The sequence below is a fragment of the Oncorhynchus clarkii genome, chromosome 20 (genome assembly GCF_045791955.1).
Source record: "Oncorhynchus clarkii lewisi isolate Uvic-CL-2024 chromosome 20, UVic_Ocla_1.0, whole genome shotgun sequence".
NCBI classification, from domain to species: domain Eukaryota; kingdom Metazoa; phylum Chordata; class Actinopteri; order Salmoniformes; family Salmonidae; genus Oncorhynchus; species Oncorhynchus clarkii.
This window is the reverse complement of record NC_092166.1, coordinates 62,889,290-62,905,253: the sequence shown is the minus strand read 5'-3', so window position 1 is coordinate 62,905,253 and position 15,964 is coordinate 62,889,290. Positions and strand designations below refer to the sequence as shown.

General features: G+C 41.6%; 1 protein-coding gene across 2 annotated transcripts in view; it reads right to left on the bottom strand.

The window, feature by feature from the left end:
- Positions 1 to 15,964, bottom strand: part of LOC139376675 (ATP-binding cassette, sub-family C (CFTR/MRP), member 3) — a 56,676-nt gene that overhangs the window by 39,501 nt on the left and 1,211 nt on the right. The window lies entirely within an intron of this gene.

The following is a 15,964-nucleotide window of genomic DNA, read 5'->3' as shown; positions in this document are numbered from 1 at the left end:
CAGTTATTTGAAAAGAGCTCAAAATTGATAGCTGATTCAAATATCCAACTCATCCTCAAGCTTTGACTATTTGAATCCTCTGTGTAGCGTTAGGGCAAAAACCAAAACGTGCTCCATTGGGGGCCCTAGGACCAACTTTGGGAGTGTACGTGCCAAAACCTGAGTAGGCACATGTTATATTTAATTCAACAGTTTTTGTGACAAAACTATTAGTATATTTGAAAATGTGATGGAAAAACATTGAACTTTAGATTTTTATTCAGTACATGAAAACTTAAGCGAATAAGTTAATTTTGTGTGCACTACGTCATAACCCACTGACTTAGGTAGAAACACACTACCGGATGGGGAAATGCGCATTTTCTTCATGCGCATATTCTAAAGTCCGCATTAAGATTAGGGCTGAGCGACATGGCCTAAATATCTTTAAAAAAATGTGAAACGTGCGATTCAGGATATACACACACAAAAGTATGTGGACACCCCTTCAATTTAGTGGATTCAGCTATTTCAGCCACACCCGTTGCTGACAGGTGTATCAAATCGAGCACACAGCTATACAATCACCATAGACAAACATTGGCAGTAGAATGGCCTTAATGAAGAGATCAGTGACTTTCATCATGGCACCATCATAGGATGGTACTTTTCCAACAAGTCTGTTCAAATTTCTGCCCTGCTAGAGCTGCCCTGTCAACTGTAAGTGCTGTTATTGTGAAGTGGAAACGTCTAGGAGCAACAACAGCTCAGCCGCGAAGTAGAAGGTCACAGAACGAGACCGCGAGTGCTGAAGCGGGTAACAAAGGGTCTGTCCTCAGTAGCAACACTCGCTACAGAGTTCCAAACTGCCTCTGAAAGCAACATCAGCACAAGAACTGATCGTTCGGAGCTTCATGAAATGGGTTTACATGGCCGAGCAGCCGTACACAAACCTAAGATCACCATGCGCAATGCCAAGCGTCGGCTGGAGTGGTGTAAAGCTTGCCATCATTGGACTCTGGAGCATTGGAAACGCGTTCTCTGGAGTGATGAATCCCCCTTCACCATCTGGCAGTTCGACGGACAAATCTGGGTTTGGCAGATGCCAGGATAACGCTACCTGACCCAATGCATAATGGCAACTATAAAGTTTGGTGGAGGAGGAATAATGGTCTGGGCCTGTTTTTCCATGGTTCGGGCTAGGCCCCTTAGTTCCAGTGAAGGGAAATATTAACTCTACAGCATACAATGACATTCTAAACGATTGTGTGCTTCCAACTTTGTGGCAACAGTTTGGGGGAAGGCTCTTTCCTGTTTCAGCATGACAATGCCCCCGTGAGCAAAGTGAGATCCATACAGAAAGGGTTTGTTGAGATCAGTGTGGAAGAACTTGACAGGCCTGCACAGAGGCTTGACCTCAACCCAATCAAACACCTTTGGGATTGGACCGCCGACTGCGAGCCAGGGCTAATCCCTCAACCTCAGCACCCGACCTCACTAATGCGCATGTCAGAATGGAAGCAAGTCCCCTCAGCAATGTTCTAACATCTAATGGAAAGCCTTCCCAGAAGAGTGGAGGCTGATATAGCAGCAAAGGGGGGACCAACTCCATATTCATGCCCATGATTTCAGAATGAGATGTTCGATGAGCAGGTGTCCACATACTTTTGGCCATGTAGTGTATATCTCATTTTTTTTTATGTTCTCTCTAAATAAGCATTGTTGTACAATTAAAGGTCACATACACTGCATTTCAAACAGCCAGCAATAATCTAATGAATTCAGGGCTTGTGAAGTTACACCTAGGCTTAATATAAGCATCCCACAACCATAAGACCCACTAATAATTCAATGATTTTATCCAAATAGGTTTAACCTGCATTTCTTTTGTTGCAATAATCGCTGATCTGGCAGTCTGTCTATGAAAATGCCCGTTTGTCTTATAAATTTAACTAGAACCATGCATAATGCACATTCACTAATGATAACTTCTTGTAGCAGGCATTAGGCTATAGAAAATTAACACAGGTTTCATCAAGAATCTCTCAAGCCCATGTGCTAGTGATTAGCCAGTTAATCTTTATATTTCAAGTTTAGCCAACTTGGATCTACAGTATTTTCTAGCTAACAAGGTTGAACAGTTGAATTGTTATGAACACACCCTTCTGTCTGTCTACGACTGTTTGAAAAGCATGTTAGCCTGTCCACTTTGTTCAGATGTTGAAATCAGTTGCCAATTGAAAACAAGTTGCCAATTCCTTACACAAATTGTGCTTTATGCTTATTGCACATTTATAAAACACAAACTAGACAGCTAGTATAACAGTATTTGGTTAAAATGCTGCTAGCAGTACGTCGTATCCCAATGCCCTGAGCGATAAACTGATCATTCCTTTTCCAGAATCAATGTTCATTGATACTCTTGTTTTAGTAGTGTCTGCTCTGAGTGCAACTTGAGTAGTTGACACATAAAAGGGTATCGTTGGAAAGGTTAGCTTCTCCTCCATTACAGTAAAATAATGTCTCAATGTGTTTTGGTGTCCATTTGACCGATTCTGTTGGCCCAAACCTCAAATGCAAACAGCGAGTTGAAACCACTTGTCAGAGAGGAAGATGTGATCTCTCTCAACTTTGTTGGCGAGGGAGGCAGGGGCTTGGTGTGTGTGTGTAAACCATAGAGGAAGAGGCGAAAGATCTAAAAGAGCTCAAATCTGTCCACGATATAAGGCCAATGCGTTTCTATGGGCTAATTTTAGACGTAAACTCATTGCCCGTCTTCCCGCCTTTGGGACAACGACTCCCATTATTAGGGAGGAGACGTGCATCCCTCAATATATACAGATCTCTGCTGTAAAATGGGAAGGTGCACGTAGCAGACGAGTGAAGGAGACGAGACCACAAATAGAACATGAGAACAAGCGGGCATAAACGCCCATAAAAAGAAAAAATAACAAAAACTTGATTCTTACGATAGAGGTATTTGGAATATCGCGCAAAAACATTCAAATATATCAAATTAATTTGATATATCGTCCAGCCCTAATGAAGAGCTGGTCACCAATTGGATGGAAACCTAGCTACTGATCAACATTATTTTTCTCATAGCTATCTCTTATCCCTCTGCCCCAGACATATGGTGAGCAATATTTTTCACAATAAAATCACAGTATCGAACTGCAATACATATGGTACCGGCACTTAAGTATTTTGATAATATCATATTGTGAAATGCCTGGCAATTCCTGCAGTCAAGTTGTGGCAAGTTCCCTACTGTTACTCAATAGCCAATCTGTCACGAAAGCCTTCAATTTTGAACTACATATTCATGTCCACCACCCAAACATCAACATTGTGAAAATTGCGTGTTTATGTTTTGTATTAAAAAAAGATTGAGGGAGATACTGTAAATGTTTCTAATGACATCATTGGTGCGCATCGTGCCAATTTCTTCTACCAATTATGAGTAGGCATTGCCCACTAACTGCCTACTAATTGGTTGATGATGTCATTGGAATGGAAACACTTATCTTCCTCTATCTTTTTTTACTACAAAATATAGAAACAAGCCATTTTCACACATGTCGATGTTGGGGTGGAGTTGGAGATGATGAATATGAAGTGGAACAATTTAGAAATGTCCCTTTAACAGTAGCTGATTTGGTTCTGGGTGTCAAGTTTAAATCAGTGGTTATGGTAAGTGTGCAATTTCCCCATGATGCTTCGAAAAGTAATGAGCTATCTACACCAAGTGTACAAAAAACATTAGGAACACATTCCTAATATTGAGTTGCTCTCCTTTTTGCCCTCAGAACAATACCACCCTGTTCAAAGGCACTTAAATCTCGTCTTGCCCATTCACCCTCTGGATGTCACATACACAATCCATGTCTCAATTGTGTCAAGGTTAAAAAACCCTTCTTTAACCCGTCTCCTCCCCTTCATCTACACTGATTGAAGTGGATTTAACAAGTGAAATCAATAAGCTTTCACCTGGATTCACCTGGTCAGTCTCGTGCAAATACCATGTTTTGTACACTCAGTGTATTTGTTTTGTTGGCATTGGAAGAAAGCATTGATTTGTCTGATATGTGTGTGATTGGAATCTGACGTGAAGAACAGCAAAACGCTGCCTTGTTATCGGCATCTCGGTCTCGACTCAAGTTAAATGTGCCCCTTATGAGTTCTGTCAGAGGGATTGTCTCTACAGCATCTAATGAGCATTCAACATACGTTATGAACAATAGACATCTAATTACTTTGTATGACGTTGCATGAACATAATGATTGGTGTATGAACTTAATGTTGGCATAAAAGTTATCAAAAGGAGCCAGCTTGTCTGTACAGACTATACTCACTCTCCCCCCTCCATACATTATAACCAGATAGTAAGTAAATCTGAGACGTTTTGTTAATCAGATGTTGTGTGGGGGTTCTGTAAGCCCTACCAGATGGTTAGCACTACACCGTAAACACTGACAACCACGGCCAGGTGGAGTTCACAGATTATGTTTTTCAGAGTTTAGAATCAAAGAATGTTGAATCGTGTCTTTAAAGCTCACTTTTCTACTTAAAGTAGAACACGCCAATGGATGTGGTACTCTGGTTCCTTACAGAATTCGTCTGAAGTCATTCATCTAAAAAAGTGGAAGTTTTCAATAATAATAAAGAAATCAAAGAAATGTGAATCATCTCTGAAAGTTCACTTTTCTACTCGTAAGTGGTGTTAGGGGCAACATTCTTTAGGCTGGATGTTATGAAATCGTCTGAGGTTGTAAAAAAATGTTAATGGCAGCATCTGTTCCGTGTTAGACCAGAGAGCTCTCTGCTGGGGAAATGGGCTATTAACTACTAGTTGCCCGTAGACACTGACCTAAGGTCAGTTTTACATTCCATCCCTTAATGGTTAAGGGTAAGACTTGGCTAGGGTAAATTGATCCTAGATCTACAGTTGAAGTCGGAAGTTTACATACACTTAGGTTGGAGATATTGAAACACGTTTTTCAACCACTCCACAAATTTCTTGTTAACAAACTATAGTTTTGGCAAGTCGGTTAGGACATCTATTTTGTGCATGACACAAGTAATTCTCCAATAATTGTTTACATACAGAATATTTTACTTATAATTAATTCACTGTATCATAATTCCAGTGGGTCAGACGTTCACATACACTAAGTTGACTATGCCTTTAAAACAGCTTGGAAAATTCCAGAAAATGATGTCATGGCATTAGAAGCTTCGGATAGGCTAATTGACATCATTTGAGTCAGTTGGAGGTGTACCTGTGGATGTATTTCAAGGCCTACCTTCATACTCCGTGCCTCATTGTTTGACATGGGAAAATCAAAAAGGAATCAGCCAAGACCTCAGGAAAAAAATGGTAGACCTCCACAAGTCTGGTTCATTCTTGGGAGCAATTTCCAAACGCCTGAAGGTACCATGTTCATCTGTACAAACAATAGTACGCAAGTAAACACCATGGGACCATGCAGCCGTCATACCACTCAGGAAGGAGACACGTTCTGTCTCCTAGAGATGAACGTACTTTTGTGCAAAAAGTGCAAATCAATTACAGAACAACAGCAAAGGAACTTGTGAAGATGCTGGAGGAAACAGGTACAAAAGTATTTATATCCACAGTAAAACGAGTCCTGTATCGACATAACCTGAAAGGCCGCTCAGCAAGGAAGAAGCAACTGCTCCAAAACCTCCATAAAAAAGCCAGACTACGGTTTGCAACTGCACATGGGGACAAAGATTGTACCTTTTTGTTTTAATGACCATCGTTATGTTTGGAGGAAAAAGGGGGATGCTTGCATGACGAAGAACACCATCCCAACCGTGAAGCACGGGGGTGGCAGCATCATGTTGTGGTGCACTTCACAAAACAGATGGCATCATGAGGGAGGAAAATTATGTGGATATATTGAAGCAACATCTCAAGACATCTTTAGTTTCGTTTATAAATTTGATCATTTAAAAACATTTCAGGAAGTTAAAGCTTGGTCGCAAATGGTTCTTCCAAATGGACATTGACCCCAAGCATACTTCCAAGGTTGTGGCAAAATGGCTTAAGGACAACAAAGTCAAGGTATTGGAGTGGTCATCGCAAAGTCCTGACCTCAATCCTATAGAAAATTTGTAGGCAGAACTGAAAAAGCATATGCGAGCAAGGAGGCCTACAAACCTGACTCAGTTACACCAGCTCTGTCAGGAGGAATGGGCCAAAATTCACCCAACTTATTGTGGGAAGCTTGTGGAAGGCTACCCGAAACGTTTGACCCAAGTTAAACAATGTAAAAGGCAATGCTACCAAATATTAATTGAGTTTATGAAAACTTTGGACCCACTGGGACTGTGACGAAATAAATAAAAACTGAAATAAATCACTACTGTTATTCTGACATTTCACATTCTTAAAATAAACTGGTGATCCTTACTGACCTAAGACAGGGAATTTTTACTCTGATTAAATGTCAGGAATTGTGAAAAAACTGAGTTTAAATGTATTTGGCTAAGGTGTATGTAAACTTCCGACTTCAACTGTATGTCTAAGGAGGCCCACTATACATAGGCCCTGATAAAAGAGGAAGTGCCTGTCGCCATGCTGCCTGTTTGTATGTTTTGGGTCTGAGAGCTGGCTGCAGGCATGCAGTAGAGGTCGTGGAGAAGTGGCACAACTGCTAGAAGGGCAATTAGGGTTAGACTTAGGGTTAGGGAAACTGGAATTTTGAATAGGAATCAACTGTTTGGTCCCCACAAGGATAGTAAAACGTATGTAAGTGTGTTTCATATTGATTTTCATGAGAAGATGCCTCAGTGAAACTGTGGTCATTCTGGAGGTATGAGTATGACCGTACAGTCAGCAAATCTCATTTCCTGATGTTTTTCCAGATCAGCAGAATCTCAAGAGTTCAGAAAACATTACTATTGAGGAAAGAAAATAAGCCACGGTGAGGAAGTGTAAACTGAGGGGGTAAAAAAGTTAAATTTCAGAAACAGCAAGACTGAAAAGCCAACATTTCTCAACAATAGGAATAAATGTGAAAATATAATTATAGACAATATTAGCGTTTGGACATCAATAGATGACAAAGGAAAAATAGCACACTTACATTACATACAGTGACTGAATGATAATAAGATCCGTACGTAAGGGAAAGGTTAGGAGCTTGGAGCTGGCAGTTATTAGATGAGTCATTGAGCTAACCCAACACAGGGCTGATTTCCTTTCTAGAAAACATCCTTTGTTAGTTTATTATCGGTGCTTTGACTCCCTCACAAGACAGAAACAATGGATGAATTAATTAATGAAAATAACACAAATAAAATATAGATGTGAGCAACATTAACAGGGTCCTAGCGATATAAATATTACCTCTTGGTCCCCATTGTGTAATAAAGGCCAGGTTTACTGGACACAACCATGGATGTTTCACTGGTCATTAATTAACCAAAGAAACATCTATGGTGTACTCTACATGACAAGATGCATCCTTGACAAAATATTTTTATCAAAGTAAGGTGAACATTTGCAAAAGATCTCAACAAATGACCAATTAAAACATCCATGGTGTATTCTTCGGGACGGTTTCCTGGACACAGATTAAGCCTCTATTTATGGACTAAAAACCAGAAACTGGCCCTTCATGACACAATATTTATTTAATAACTCAACAACTACAAATTGCCAGTCAGGACTGAATAATTGGGTCACTTTAGAATTAACAAAGATTACAGTAAGATTGCGGTTATACATAATCTCAATAGACCAGCAGTCTTGCTATACCTGATGAAATGGATGAGTGTCGTAGAAAGAAGGTAAATGTAATATTAGTTGCTGCTCAGAAAACCATTTCCCTCAATGGAGCTGAAACTGTATGGCCTTAAAGTCTCCAGTGTTTCCTGATTTCTATTAAATATGACCTAGAATTTAAGGTCCAATGCAACCGTTTTTATCTCAAAATTAAAGAGATTCTGGGTAACAAGTAGATGCCTTACTGTGATTTTTCATTAATTAAAATGGTCAAACAAAAATAGCTTCTTAGCAAAAAGCAATTTCTCAATCTTCATTATTTTCACAATTTCACAGTATTATTCCAACCTCAGTGTGGAGACACATACATACATACGTACGTACACTTGTGCGCGCACACACACACGTATATGTATATGTATATATATACACACACATATATACGCACTTATTTTCCACCATAATTTGCAAATAAACTCATTAAAAATCCTACATACATATACACACACACGCATGTATGCGTCTCCACACGGAGGTTGGAATAATACTGTGAAATTGTGAAAATAATGATAGTGCTCTTTTAGTGTAGGAGCTGTTTGAATAGACTGCCTGAAATTTCAGTGTATAAACACACATAGATACAGTGCCTTGCGAAAGTATTCGGCCCCCTTGAACTTTGCGACCTTTTGCCACATTTCAGGCTTCAAACATAAAAGATAGAAAACTGTATTTTTTGTGAAGAATCAACAACAAGTGGGACACAATCATGAAGTGGAACGACATTTATTGGATATTTCAAACTTCTTTAACAAATCAAAAACTTAAAAATTGGGCGTGCAAAATTATTCAGCCCCCTTAAGTTAATACTTTGTAGCGCCACCTTTTGCTGCGATTACAGCTGTAAGTCGCTTGGGGTATGTCTCTATCAGTTTTGCACATTGAGAGACTGAACATTTTTCCCATTCCTCCTTGCAAAACAGCTCGAGCTCAGTGAGGTTGGATGGAGAGCATTTGTGAACAGCAGTTTTCAGTTCTTTCCACAGATTCTCGATTGGATTCAGGTCTGGGCTTTGACTTGGCCATTCTAACACCTGGATATGTTTATTTTTGAACCATTCCATTGTAGATTTTGCTTTATGTTTTGGATCATTGTCTTGTTGGAAGACAAATCTCCGTCCCAGTCTCAGGTCTTTTGCAGACTCAGGTTTTCTTCCAGAATGGTCCTGTATTTGGCTCCATCCATCTTCCCATCAATTTTAACCATCTTCCCTGTCCCTGCTGAAGAAAAGCAGGCCCAAACCATGATGCTGCCACCACCATGTTTGACAGTGGGGATGGTGTGTTCAGCTGTGTTGCTTTTACGCCAAACATAACGTTTTGCATTGTTGCCAAAAAGTTCAATTTTGGTTTCATCTGACCAGAGCACATTCTTCCACATGTTTGGTGTGTCTCCCAGGTGGCTTGTGGAAAACTTTAAACAACACTTTTTATGGATATCTTTAAGAAATGGCTTTCTTCTTGCCACTCTTCCATAAAGGCCAGATTTGTGCAATATACGACTGATTGTTGTCCTATGGACAGAGTCTCCCACCTCAGCTGTAGATCTCTGCAGTTCATCCAGAGTGATCATGGGCCTCTTGGCTGCATCTCTGATCAGTCTTCTCCTTGTACGAGCTGAAAGTTTAGAGGGACGGCCAGGTCTTGGTAGATTTGCAGTGGTCTGATACTCCTTCCATTTCAATATTATCGCTTGCACAGTGCTCCTTGGGATGTTTAAAGCTTGGGAAATCTTTTTGTATCCAAATCCGGCTTTAAACTTCTTCACAACAGTATCTCAGACCTGCCTGGTGTGTTCCTTGTTCTTCATGATGCTCTCTGCGCTTTTAACGGACCTCTGAGACTATCACAGTGCAGGTGCATTTATACGGAGACTTGATTACACACAGGTGGATTGTATTTATCATCATTAGTCATTTAGGTCAACATTGGATCATTCAGAGATTCTCACTGAACTTCTGGAGAGAGTTTGCTGCACTGAAAGTAAAGGGGCTGAATAATTTTGCACGCCCAATTTTTCAGTTTTTGATTTGTTAAAAAAGTTTGAAATATCCAATAAATGTCGTTCCACTTCATGATTGTGTCCCACTTGTTGTTGATTCTTCACAAAAATATACAGTTTTATATCTTTATGTTTGAAGCCTGAAATGTGGCAAAAGGTCGCAAAGTTCAAGGGGGCCGAATACTTTCGCAAGGCACTGTATATGATGTATTATGCACACACACACACACACACACCTCAAAAAATAAAGGGAACACTTAAACAACACAATGTAACTCCAAGTCAATCACACTTCTGTGAAATCAAACTGTCCACTTAGGAAGCAACACTGATTGACAATACATTTTACATGCTGTTGTGCAAATGGAATAGACAACAGGTGGAAATTACAGGCAATTAGCAAGACACCCCTAATAAAGGAGTGGTTCTGCAGGTGGTGACCACAGACCACTTCTCAGTTCCTATGCTTCCTGGCTGATGTTTTGGTCACTTTTGAATGGTGGCGGTGCTTTCACTCTAGTGGTAGCATGAGACGGAGTCTACAACCCACACAAGTGGCTCAGGTAGTGCAGCTCATCATGAGACGTGGAGGAGGCCGTAGGAGGGCAACAACCCAGCAGCAAGAGGAGCATTGTCAGAGCCCTGCAAAATGACCTCCAGCAAGCCACAAATGTGCATGTGTCTGCTCAAACGGTCATAAACAGTCTCCATGAGGGTGGTATGAGGGCCCGACATCCACAGATGGGGGTTGTGCTTACAGCCCAACACCGTGCAGGACGTTTGGCATTTGCCAGAGAACACCAAGATTGGCAAATTCGCCACTGGCGCCCTGTGCTCTTCACAGATGAAAGCAGGTTCACACTGAGCACGTGACAGACGTGACAGAGTCTGGAGACGCCGTGGAGAACGTTCTGCTGCCTGCAACATCCTCCAGCATGACCGGTTTGGCGGTGGGTCAGTCATGGTGTGGGGTGGCATTTCTTTGGGGGGCCTCCATGTGCTCGCCAGAGGTAGCCTGACTGCCATTAGGTACCGAGATGAGATCCTCAGACCCTTGTGAGACCATATGCTGGTGTGGTTGGCCCTAGGTTCCTCCTAATGCAAGACAATGCTAGACCTCATGTGGCTGGAGTGTGTCAGCAGTTCCTGCAAGAGGAAGGCATTGATGCTATGGACTGGCCCGCCCGTTCCCCAGACCTGAATCCAATTGAGCACATCTGGGACATCATGTCTCGCTCCATTCAACAACGTCACGTTGCACCACAGACTGTCCAGGAGTTGGCGGATGCTTTAGTCCAGGTCTGGGAGGAGATCCCTCAGGAGACCATCCGCCACCTCATCAGGAGCATGCCCAGGCGTTGTAGGGAGGTCATACAGGCACGTGGAGGCCACACACACTACTGAGCCTCATTTTGACTTGTTTTAAGGACATTACATCAAAGTTGGATCAGCCTGTAGTGTGGTTTTCCACTTTAATTTTGAGTGTGACTCCAAATCCAGACCTCCATGGGTTGATACATTTGATTTCCATTGATAATTTTTGTGTGATTTTGTTGTCAGCACATTCAACTACGTAAAGAAAAAAGTATTTAATAAGAATATTTCATTAATTCAGATCTAGGATGTGTTATTCTAGTGTTCCCTTTATTTTTTTGAGCAGTGTATATAAAATGTGACAGCATTGGGCCTTTAATTACAATACAAGTGAAATTGTTATCCTTCCAAAAACGTATGGATGTTGTGAACTACTTTTTCAAAGTTACTTTACTAAACTGTATTTTTCTTAAGGGTAACTTTAGTGCAGCTTAACTTCTTCCAGTGTGAAGTAATTGGTAGCTTGGTAAATGATATTTTCAGAGTAGCTTCCCCAACACATGTTAAAAAGCAGATTTTCTGTGTTGGAATCAGGGTTTCCGTGAGCTGTCTTTTGTCCCCCCCCAAAAAAATAGAGAAGTCAGATTTCCGAGTTCCCAGTTGTTCTGAACACGGCATCAAACCGCGATGGAAGGCAGGTTTCATCAACACGTCCCAGAACACTTTGCAATTTAATTACATTTTTTAAAGTTTTACCTTTATTTCACTATGCAAGTCAGTTAAGAACAAATTCTTATTTTCAATGACGGCCTAGGAACAGTGGGTTAACTGCCTGTTCAGGGGCAGAATGACAGATTTTTACCTTGTCAGCTCAGGGATTCGATCTTGCAATCTTTCGGTTACAAGTCTAACGCTCTAAACACTTGGCTACCTGCCGCCCCAATGAGCTGGAGGAAGTATGCATTTTGAAACGCATAATCAATTGTTTGAAACCTGGACGTTTTAATACATACGAGGCCTTACCTTGCTTCAATGTTGCCTAATAGAAATGTAGAAAGAGGAGATCTAACGGATATTTGAATCTCTGTCACATGAAACCACTCGCTAACTGCATTATGGAATGAACATTTGCATCAAGCATTTCGCTACACTCACATTAACATCTGCTAACCATGTGTATGTGACCAATAAAATTTGATTTGATCAGGTTACGTACCCAATGCATATCTGTTCGGTAAATTTCTCAAATTCCCGGTAAATTAAAATGTTGCCAGTCAAAACCCTGGTTGGAATGGTGTGGGCGTATACCGGTCATTAAAAATATTAATGTGAGTATACCGCTGATCTGCCAGCTCATCCTCCTCAGGAGGATGACATCATCTTCCTGAGGAAATGGCTAACTAACGGTATGTTTGAGATGGGTTTAAAAAAAGTTCCCCCTCAAATACAAGTATAGGATGAGTCAACAAATTATCTGTGTATGAATTAACAAAATATGAACTTTTAAAAGTGAGATTTTCACTGGACAGTTACTTTAACACTCACAATTTTACAAATTGTGAGATGAGTGAACCAAAGGATTAGCTTTACCGCATGTCAACAGTACACCTGTTGCAGCATATAGGGAATTAAAGTGGTGAAAAACTGAAACCATACTACGTATCTGTAAAATAAAGCTTTAGGGGTGGAGTTACACGCTGTCCTCCTGTGTCAAAGACATTACTGTAATCCTTCCTAGCCTACGAGCCTAAAACCACCTTGAACTCATTTCAAATTAGGCCTTAGCCACTACTGCACTAAAGCCCTTCAGATCTCCCTCTCACACACATGCACTCTATTTATCTTTCTCTCCTCTCCATCTGTCTGTTCTCACAGCATAAGGCGTCTTAAGAACTAGGTTAGTCTACTGAAAAAAAGGAGGTAACATACTGTATATTGACTTTACACACACACACACACAGAGACAGAGAGACAGAGAGACAGAGAGACAGAGAGACAGAGAGACAGAGAGACAGAGAGAGAGACAGAGAGACAGAGAGAGAGACAGAGAGAGAGACAGAGAGAGAGACAGAGAGAGAGACAGAGAGAGAGACAGAGAGAGAGACAGAGAGAGAGAGAGAGAGAGAGAGAGAGAGAGAGACAGAGAGAGAGAGACAGAGAGAGAGAGACAGAGAGAGAGAGAGAGACAGACAGAGACAGAGACAGAGAGAGAGAGAGAGAGAGAGAGAGAGAGAGAGAGAAAAAACGGGGGAGTGGTGGGAGAGAAAACGGGGGAGTGGTGGGAGAGAAAGACATGCTCTGGTCAGACATCATACTTGTTTGTTTGCTGAAAACATCATTGGTATGATGAGCACATGCTACACACTCTGTAGGACTCCATCTAAGATCTGAGATCGATAGAGAGTGAGAGCAGAGAAAGCCGAGAGAAGGAAGCTAAGGGGAGGGGCGCAGGACAGGGGGAACCTTATATGCCCTGTGTGCTTCTGTGTTCATCTAACGCCTCAAACAGACCTACAGCGTTATCGGGCAAAACGGTACGCAGCATCATCTGGATATGGGTGCAAAAAAAGTTCAACATTCACCGTCTGCTACCATTTCTGTCAAGCCGTCTACGCGTACAATTTGACGTATACCTTCGATTTATCCATTCTGAAAGTATTCAGACTCCTTGACCTTTTCCACATTTTGTTACATTACAGCCTTATTCTAAAATTGATTAAATTGTTTGTTTTCCTCATCAATCTACACACAATACCCCATAATGACAAAGCAAAAAGTTTTAGACATGTTTGTAAATATAAAAAAAATGATCAAGTCAAGTATTCAGACCATTTACTCCGTACTTTGTTGAAGAACCTTTGGCAGCGATTACAGCCTTGCGTCTTCTTGGGTATGAAGCTACAAGCTTGGCACACCTGTATTTGGAGAGTTTCTCTCATTCTTCTCTGTAGATCCTCTCAAGAGCTGTCCGGTTGAAAGGGGAGCGTCGCTGCACAGATATTTTCAGGCCTCTCCAGAGATGTTCAATCGGGTTCAAGTTCAGGCTCTGGCTGTGCCACTCAAGAACATTCAAAGACTTGTCCCGAAGCTGCTCCTGCGCTGTCTTGGCTGTGTGCTTAGGGTCGTTGTAAAGTGAACCTTCACCCCAGTCTGAGGTCCTGAGTGCTCTGGAGCAGGTTTGTCAAGGATCTTTCTGTACTTTGCTCCGTCCATCTTCCCTCGATCCAGACTAGTCTCCCAGTCCCTGCCGCTGAAAAACATCCCCACAGGATGATGCTGCCACCACCATGCTTCACCGTAGGGATGGTTCCAGGTTTCCTCCAGACGGGATGCTTGGCATTCAGGCCAAAGAGTTCAATATTGGTTTCATCAGACCAGAGAATCTTGCTTCTCATGGTCTGAGAGTCCTTTAAGTACCCTTTGGCAAACTCCAAGCGGGCTTTCATGTGCCTTTTACTGAGTGGCTAACGAAGGCCCCTCTCCCCCGATTGCTCAGTTTGACTGGGCGGCCAGCTCCTGCCCGAGTCTTGGTGGTTCCAAACTTCTTCCATTTAAGAATGATGGAGGCCACTGTGTTCTGGGGGACTTTCAATGCTTCAGAAATTTTTTGGTACACTTCCCCAGATCTGTGCCTTGACATAATTGTCCGTAGAGCTCAGAGACAGGATTTTCTTAGACCTCGTGGCTTGGTTTTTGCTCTGACTTGCACTGTCAGGTGTGTGCCTTTCCAAATCATGTCCAATTAATTGGAGTCCACCTGTGGTAAATTCCATCAAGTTGTAGAAACATCTCAAGGATGATCAATGGGAACAGGATGCGCCTGAGCTCATTTCGAGTAACGCAGCAAAGGGTGTGAATACGTATGTAAATAAAGTATCTGTTTTTTATTTTTAATACATTTGCAAAAATGTCTTAACCCGTTTAATTTGTCATTATGGGATATTTGTGTGTAGATTGATGAGGGGAAAAAAACTATTGAATCCATTTTAGAACAAGGCAGTAAAGCAACAAAATTGGGAAAAGGTGAAGGGGTCTGAATACTTCCCAAATGCCCTGTATGCACCACACTGAACGCTCTGCAATGTTGCAAGGCAAACGCAGCGTTCCATTGGAAATGAATGTACATCTGGTGTACTTAAACGCAATGATGCTGTATGTGTGATCGAGGCCGAAATCATGTTCTCTAAATCCCTCTCTCTCACTTCCCAGCCAACCCCATCCCGCTTTCACTCTCCTTCTCCCTGTCCGTCAATTCAATTCAAGGGCTTTATTGGCAAAAAACTGTCCCTCAGCACAGTAGTCCAAGAAACGTCAATGCCACTGTCTGTCAGACACACACAGACCAATAAAGAGTCTAAATAGGCTGGGGGTATTTAGGTTGAACTAGCTGAACTTGTAAGGTACAGTATTAGAGTCCTAACCTTGACTGAGACCTCTAAAGTCCACAATCTCTGGACCAGAAATGTGTTGGCCTGTTCTCCTGTTGACTTTGGGGAGCAGAACACTGGCAACCAACTACCAAGACCCAAACATTTTAAGGAACCAAATGTAAGATGGATGTGTCCTTGAATGTGAAGATCTGTTAGTGATGTGTTGCTCTCATACCATGAGAGCTAGACCCTGAGTTCAGAGGGATTACCAAACACTTTTAAGTAACCTAGACCAAGCAAAGTCAGGCAGCACAAATACTTGAGGTCTTCACCTCTCGTGACCTCGTAAACAAGGCATTTTTGTGGAATACGCACCAGAGTGAGGGAAATCAGGTGCCTAGTATAATACCAAAACAGACAAGCACAGTTGACCTATAATGTGCTCATGCGCTGTGAACTTTAAAAAGGTCAGGTTGACTGAGGTC